The sequence below is a fragment of the Crocodylus porosus genome, unplaced genomic scaffold, assembly GCF_001723895.1.
Source record: "Crocodylus porosus isolate Cpor-Errol unplaced genomic scaffold, CroPor_comp1, whole genome shotgun sequence".
Taxonomy (NCBI): domain Eukaryota; kingdom Metazoa; phylum Chordata; order Crocodylia; family Crocodylidae; genus Crocodylus; species Crocodylus porosus.
Genome location: NW_017728931.1, coordinates 37,333,191 through 37,341,083, shown reverse-complemented (window position 1 = coordinate 37,341,083; position 7,893 = coordinate 37,333,191). Strand labels below are relative to the sequence as shown.

Here is a 7,893-nt window from a genome sequence, read left to right as displayed (position 1 = left end):
TCGTCCCCCGTAGCCAGTACCAGGTCAAGCAGCGCTTTGCCTCTCGTTGGCCCATAGACTTCTTGAGTCAGGTAGGATAGTTGGAAGGATATGGAAGTTGGATAGGATATGGAACAAATAAATAAAGGTGGTTGTGGGTATATTTAAACCAGTGGTTCTCAATCTATTTGCCTTAGTGGGCCATACTTGCAACTCTCAATGTGTTGTGGGCTGAACCCCCACAACTTACTTCCTGGGTATCCATTTAAAAAATGTTTAAAAAATCTGACAGTAACGCAATAGAAATTGATCTTTGGGAATACCTCTCATTTCTATGCTGTCAAATATCTTTACTTTTATTTCTAACAGGAATGTCACATGAGCCGCAAGGCTGTGCTGATTGGGCCGCATGCGGCCCATGGGTTGAGAACCACTGATTTAGGCTCTTTATTTTGGCTGGGACCAAGAATTTCATCAGTGTATGACTGGATCCAGTCTTTTCCCCGTCTCTCTTTCCTATATCCTTATTATAGCTCCTTGTTGTCTCTTTGATTATGGCTTTGCTGCCACCTTTTAATTGTTAACCTCAAGCACCAACTGAAGAAATGTATGTGGGTGAGAGTGAGTTACTGTTACTTTTAGCTGATATTATGTAGCATTCTCAGGAACTGCTGAGAAACTTAAACAGATTTTCATAGAGAGTGCTATCCAATACAATTAGCGTCCACTAGAAAACAAAGGGCTCCCGCCCTTTTTATCTTTAGGTTTATTAATTGTAGTTGTTTGTATTAATTGGATTATTACCAAACGAAAATGTGATGGTGAAAAACATTAGGGATTTTTGCAGGGAATTTACCAGGGGCATATCTCTGCAAAAGAGAAAAGTAGGGGAAGGACTCATGGAGCTTCAGGGGCCCAATTTTCTGCACAGAAATTCTCAAACCCTGCAAGACTGAGCCCCTTAAGAGGTGGCTGGAGAGGTGTGAGCAGTTCCAGGCTGCCTGTGCTGTCCTGTCATAAAGCAAATAGACGTCTGCCACAAAAGAAACCTATTACTACCTTCTGTTTCAGCTACAAGCAGAGGCATTTGTGCTGTGACAAAGGTTACAGAGATCTATACTTTTGGTTTGTCACCATCAAAATTTATGGCATCAGATAGCTGATGGCTATTTCCAACCTCATTGCTTCTTATGTCCCTGGACTGGATTGCCCATCGTGGTTGATTTAGGAACTGTTGGTTTCAACTTCCTGTTACCAGAGCAAATATCTTATGCAAATTTTTCTTTAGTATCAGCAGTTCTAGTACAGGAAGTCTTTTAAGCAAAGAGAGTACAAGTATTAATGACAACCCAGGGAAAGCTCAAGGCTGACCACTTAATGTTTGTGTGCTAGTTATGAGCCTTTATAGACCCCAAAGACTGGTATATCATGATACTGCCAAGGTGGGGTGGCTGTTTACACATTGGCTAGTTTTAATGAGTGCTAATATTAGATGCCATTTTCATCACATTTTACAGATGATCTCTAACCTTTATTACTCACCTGTCCACCTGGGTAGAGCAACATAATACCATTTTGCACTTGTGGCATTTGCAGGAGTTAAGTGACTTGCACAAAGGTATATAGGACTCATGTACACACCACAATTTTTGCCCTTTCATGCGCTGCAATTCTGTTTGCACAAGCGAGATTTCCCAACCTTTAAAAGTCTTTCTTGTGCATTAAACTAAAACTCCCTGAACATAATTTAGTTTGACTGGGAATTAAAGTGTCGCATCCATGGATTCATTGCATGCAAACATAAATGCACTCAGAGATGTATAAGGAGTCTCTTTGTCTTCCAGATGGCACTGCAACTTTTTTGTAGTTCACCCCTTTGAATCCTTTTGCTTTCAAATTGCTTCCACTTCTTTTTTTTTCTTGTGTGATTTTCTGGCTCCCTGCTTCCACAGCTGTGTTGCAGAGCACAGGCATGGGGTGGTTGGAGGACCCCAGGCTGGGAAGGTGGCAGTGCTGGACCATCCCGCTTTCCTGCGGCACCAGCCAGGGACCCGGGTTAATTCATTCGAAAGCCTAGTGCATGTAAACACAGATGCAACGCTCCAAAATAAACAAGTTTATATTTTATAAACATGTTTTATTTAATGAGGATTAAAGCGGGTGGTGTGTACAGGTCCCCATTATGATTTGGGGTTGGATCTGCTCAGTCCTAAACTCGTTTTCTTATGTAATACTGTCCTTCCAATTGAAAAGCTCCCATAACCTAAATGGGAGCATAGGCATGTCTGTTAAAGAAAAAGTAGCCGTGTACTAAAGATTTGTTTGTTCCTTAGCAGAACATTACATTTAATTGGACATAAAATGTGACAGTTCAAAGAGCTGAGGCTTGGCACATCAACCTAGTCATTTTGGGAGCCAGCTGGTTAGTTGTCAGGCTGCACCTCTGAACCTAGTCTTAAACTCAACATGAAAGTACCAAGTTGCAACAATGACATTTTACTCTTCCCAGATTTGTATAGCCATCAAGACAAAGAAATGCCCACTCACGCAGGTAGAAGTTATTTGGATGTTGGAATTCATGCTTCATGGTGCTGCCAACTCAAAAGCATTCAAAAATTCCCACACCATGAGATTTCAATTTTGTTGTTCCTTTCATTTACATTTAATTTTAAACTTTTGGATTCTTCTGAGTTACATTGTCTTCCACACCCATGACTGTTAGGAGATTCATTTTGTAAAACTGAAAGCTCTGATATCCCCATGGCTTTAGGAGTTGAGATTTTAAGAATTTGTACCAAATAGTAAAAGGCTTGAAATGAAATTGGGGGAATTGGCAAACCAAACTAAACTCCCTCTAACTACTAGTGTAGAAACAATTTGTAAAGCACATAACCCAACACTTATATTTTATCTAATGCCTTCTACACGCTTCTTATTTGGAAACATGCTTATTTTTATTAAATCTAAGAAATTGAATAACTTTTCCTCAAGACTTTTTTCTCCTCTCTATTGAAATTGTAACTTTCCCATGTGACTACAGAATTAATAGCATCATGAATACATGGGCTTCCAACAGTTTCCAAGTTAATAATGTTCTGTGATAGCTGCAACAATTTCCCAAGGATCAGTAACAAAATGCTACTGGAGCGAGATCCCTGCTGGACAGAGATGAATTAAATTGTGGGCTCTGTGGAAACCTTGGCAATCCATTTTGTGAATGCCTGCCTTCCAAGGGATTTAAACAGGAGAGAGAACATGTGGACGAGACAAAGATAAACTTCTTATAGCTTAAGCTGTTTCTATTCATTATAATTTTGAGCATTTCCCAAGTTGTTTTTTTTTCCAAAGGACTTGGATAATTGCCCCTGAAAGATTAAAAATGCAAACATATTTCAATCTTGAAATTATAATATAAATCACTATGCGTGCATAATTATGCTGTAAAAGTCATTTCAATGTTCAGTTTTCTAGTTGTGGCCCTATTTTAATGTGTCATTTTCCATGAAGGCTTGGCAATCTCAGATACAGATTCTGTTAGTGTACCAAAAGATATCATTTTAGCAAAATCCATCTATTTTTAGAGAATAAAATTACTTAATTGTGACTTGATATTTGTAAAAGCATTTTATGTCAAACACTTGCCTAAAATATTTACCTTTGCACTCGCATTGCTCATTACATTAGTAGGTTTAGCTTATTAACATAGTGTTCCTCATAAATAAGTACAACACTAGAATTTATGCTGCTTTTATGATGTTGAATGTCAATATTAAATATAGTCCATGATCCCAACAGCCATAAGACCTTTTAAAAGAAGAAAACAATAAATGGGAGAATAATTTAAGGAGCCATTAAAAAAAAAAATTATTGTTCATGGTTTTTAAAAACAAGCGTGCCCAATTTTTCAGACTGACAATCTCTGCATTTCAGGAAATGAGATTTTAAATTAATTAGGAAAAGTGGTGTGACAGTTGTCCATTATTGCATGTTGCATGTGACAATAATATAGCACTACACAAAGCACAGAGGAAGATACAAAACTGTCTTCCCTTGCTATTTTTCTATTAAAAAATCAGAATTTCTGTTTCTCAGGCTCATTGAATTTGCAGATACTGTAATCACTGAATATGATGAAAGCCAAAGGTGATCAAGGCAAACATGTTTTTCTTAGTAACACTGCTGAGGAAATTCTCCTGTCTCCACAAACACACCCTCTAGTGCCTGGATAACATAATAGGAACTAAGATAATTTGTTCAGCATTTGTAAGAAGAGCACAGACTTCACACCCACCATAGCACTGCACTTTTTGCCTGCCCATCTGATTGGCAAAAAAATAAATAAAAAATACAATCACCAACTTCACTAGAGGGAAGTATTCTGTCACTTTCTATTAGTCACAGGAAAAATACTGTACTGATAGTTGTATCCTAAGCCAGCAGATATCACCATTTGTGAGCTTGTCATGGACTTTGGCCCTGCTCTGGATGGCTTAACCATGTCAGTAATGGGACAATTTGAGTTTTCCTGTGAATTTAATTCCTAAGGTGACTGCTATTCATAAACTAAATTATGCTGAACTGTTGGTGGCAGCCTGTGACATTAGATAAATCATAAAAATGGAAATTTACTGAAGTGGAAGAGATTTTTCTATTAACTGTTTGCCAAATAGGAGAAAACGGGAAGAAATGCCTTCATAAATATTGATACCAGATGTTCTCCCATAGGGTGCATTTGACTCATAGTTTCAGAGGCTCAATCTTAGTTGTGGCTATTTAGATGTTCAGAAAGCTTGATAATATTTCTAGGGAAAGGAAAATTATTTCTGAACTCACGTAAAATATAGGTTTTCTGCTTTGCTGTCATTGTTACATTGATACCATATCACAGTCATGATGCCACATCTAAACTGTTTCACTTGCTAATAAATCACTGAATCACAGGAAACCAGCTTGAAGGGATCTTAGGTGGTCAGCTGGTCTATCTCTCCTATCTCAAGATAAGAATATTCCCTGCCTAAATCATTCCCAGTTTCTTTAATCTGCACTCAAAACCTTTCCAGTTCCATAGCTCCTGTGGGCAATCTAGTTCAAGGCTTTGTAGTTAAAAAAGTTCTTCCTGGCTTCTAACCTGCTGCAGCTTAAATCCCTGCTGCAACTTAAACCAGTTACTTGTCCCATTTCCTGTGGACCCAGATAATGATTGTCATAATTTGTATTTGAAAGGTGTTGTCAATTCACCCCTCCCTTCAATCTTTTCTCCAGACTAAATAATCCTAATTCTTTCCATGTATGTTATGTTTTCTTGGCCTCTAACCTTTCTTGTTGTAGTATAGCCTTTTCCAGGGTAGAACATAACAAACAGGTTGCCTGTGTTTTGTCTGATCCCTAAAATTGTACCTCTAGCTCCACAAAGTCACCAGTCTACTGAAGTACTGACTCTGGAGAGAGAGAATCGCTCCATGGCACATACACACTAATGGCAGTGGTAAATTGGCTCCCTGCCAATTTAAAACAGTCATGAGCAGGGATCCAGGTTTTCTGTTTGCCTCAGAAAAACACAGTAAAACCCAGATTGTCTACTTTTTAAGGAGAAATACCTTGATTTTTCTCTTTTCTCCTTTAAAAAAAAAAATGTGGGAAACAGTGGGTTTCCCCTTGCAGGCTGGCATAGTTGCAGCCTGCAAGGGGCTAGCGGAGAGTGGGTGGAGAGCGGTCAGGCAGGGGGGCACATGGCCATCAGGCAGCCTGAAGAGCAGCTCCCACAGCTCCCCACAGGTAAGTTGGGCAGGGGTGTGGGCAGTATTGAGGTCTCCATAGTGAGGGAGGGAGGAAATTGGGCAGGGCTGGGGCTGCTGCCAGGGCAGGGCTTCCCATCCTGATGCCCTCCCCCCATATGCATCTGTGGCCCAGCGGACAGGACCCGGTGTGGCAGAGAAGCTTGGTGCCACTGCTGCAAGCCCTATACTGCCATGCTGAGGTGCTCCCTGCCCACCCAGCAGCAGCGGGAATGGTGGCGCAGAGTTGTGCCTTCCTATATATGTGTGTGTATGTATGTGTATGTGTGTATGTATGTGTGTATATATGTATGTGTAGTGGAGCTTCATTTTAATCATGGAAAAATGCAAATTTGGGGGGTTTTACTCAGAGAATTTGCTATTTTTTTATTTTTATTTTATTTTAAACAGAAAGCCAGGATCCCTGGCCATGAAGTGCTCAGTTTCAATCAGGAATTCAATGAGTTGGTTTATGAGTTTATTCTTAATAGCAAAGCCAACTCTGTGAAGTTGGTGTTATCTTTCCTGTTTACCATCCCGAAGAGGGTATAGCCACCTTCATATCCTTTGAGCTGTCCATCTCCCACTTGCTGGGTCTCACTTAGTGCAGCAATGCCAGTATTGTCACCTGAATTCTTGAGCCACAATTGCAATATGATGCAGTCTGGGCATTCACGATTAGAATTATCTATGAGGATCCTTATGTTCCAGGTTGCAAAATTGATTGTGTGTCTTGTTGTTTTGAACCACAGTAAAGACGATAAAGAGAAGCAAGGGGGGTAAGAGTGCTCAGAAACCCCCTTGGCTCAGCAAAGGCATTTGGGAATGCCTGAGGACTAAAAGCAGGGCGTACAACCAGTGGAAGGGAGTAGCTATCACCAAGGAGGAGTACTCTTCCTTGGCCCGTGAGTGTAGGAGGGCTGTTAGGAAGGCCAAGGCAGAGATGGAACTCAGGCTAGTGTCCAGGATTAAGGACAACAAAAAGTCCTTTTTCAAGTACATTGGGAGCAAGAAGAGGGCACCAGGCAATGTAGGGCCCCTGCAAGATGCAAACAGTAATCTTGTGGCTACGCCAGACAAGAAAGCCAATATTTTTAACAGTTTCTTTGCCTCTGTTTTCCTGAACAGGGACTGGGATATCCCACCTACCAGAGGTAGGGACTATCTTGGGGATAGCTCTGTCAGGCCTTCAGTCAGCACAGATGTAGTTAGGGATCTTCTGGAAGGGCTAGACATTTTTAAATCTGCAGGTCCAGATGCCCTCCACCCAAGGATGTTGAGGGAGCTGTCAGGGGTCATTGCGGAGCCCTTGGCCCAGCTGTATGAGCATTTGTGGTCATCTGGTCAGGTGCTGGGGGATTGGAAACTGGCTAATGTGGTCCCAGTTTTCAAGAAGGGGAAGAAGGAGGACCCAAGTAACTATAGGCCTGGAAGCCTCACCTCGGTGCTCAGGAAGGTCTTGGAGAGAATCATCAAGGAGCACATCTGTGGGGGACCTGCAGGGGAGATCATGCTCAGGGGCAATCAGCATGGGTTCATCAAAGGCAGGTCCTGCCTGACCAACCTGATTGCCTTTTATTACCAAGCAACTAAATCCTTGGAAGATGGTGTTGCCATGGACATAGTCTTTCTGGACTTTAAGAAGGCCTTTGACACTGTCCCTCACCCCATCCTCATTAATAAATCAAACGACTGTGGCATTGATGCCTGCACAGTTGGATGGGTCAAAAATTGGCTGATGGGGTGCACCCAGAGTGTAGTGGCGGACAGGTTGTACTTAACCTGGCAAGATGTGAGCAGTGGGGTACCCCAGGGCTCGGTCCTCGGGCCTGCACTGTTTAACATCTTCATCAGTGACTTGGACGAGGGGGTGGAAAGCACGCTGTCCAAGTTTGCTGATGATACTAAAATGTGGGGCGAGGTAGACACGCTTGAAGGGAGAGAGAGGCTGTAACTAGATTTAGACAGACTGCAAAAGTGGGCCGATGAGAATAGGATGGGGTTCAACGTGTACAAATGCAGGGTGCTGTACCTTGGGAGAAGGAATCCATAGCATACATACAGGCTGGGGAGTTCCCTTCTTGAAAGCACAGAGGCGGAAAGGGATCTTGGAGTCATTATTGACTCCAAGATGAACATG

At 41.6% G+C, this 7,893-nt stretch overlaps 1 protein-coding gene across 2 annotated transcripts in view; it reads left to right on the top strand.

Annotated features, from left to right (window-relative positions):
- DENND5B (DENN domain containing 5B) overlaps window positions 1-7,893 on the top strand; it is a 188,782-nt gene that overhangs the window by 92,723 nt on the left and 88,166 nt on the right. The gene's annotated exons all lie outside the window — the stretch shown is intronic.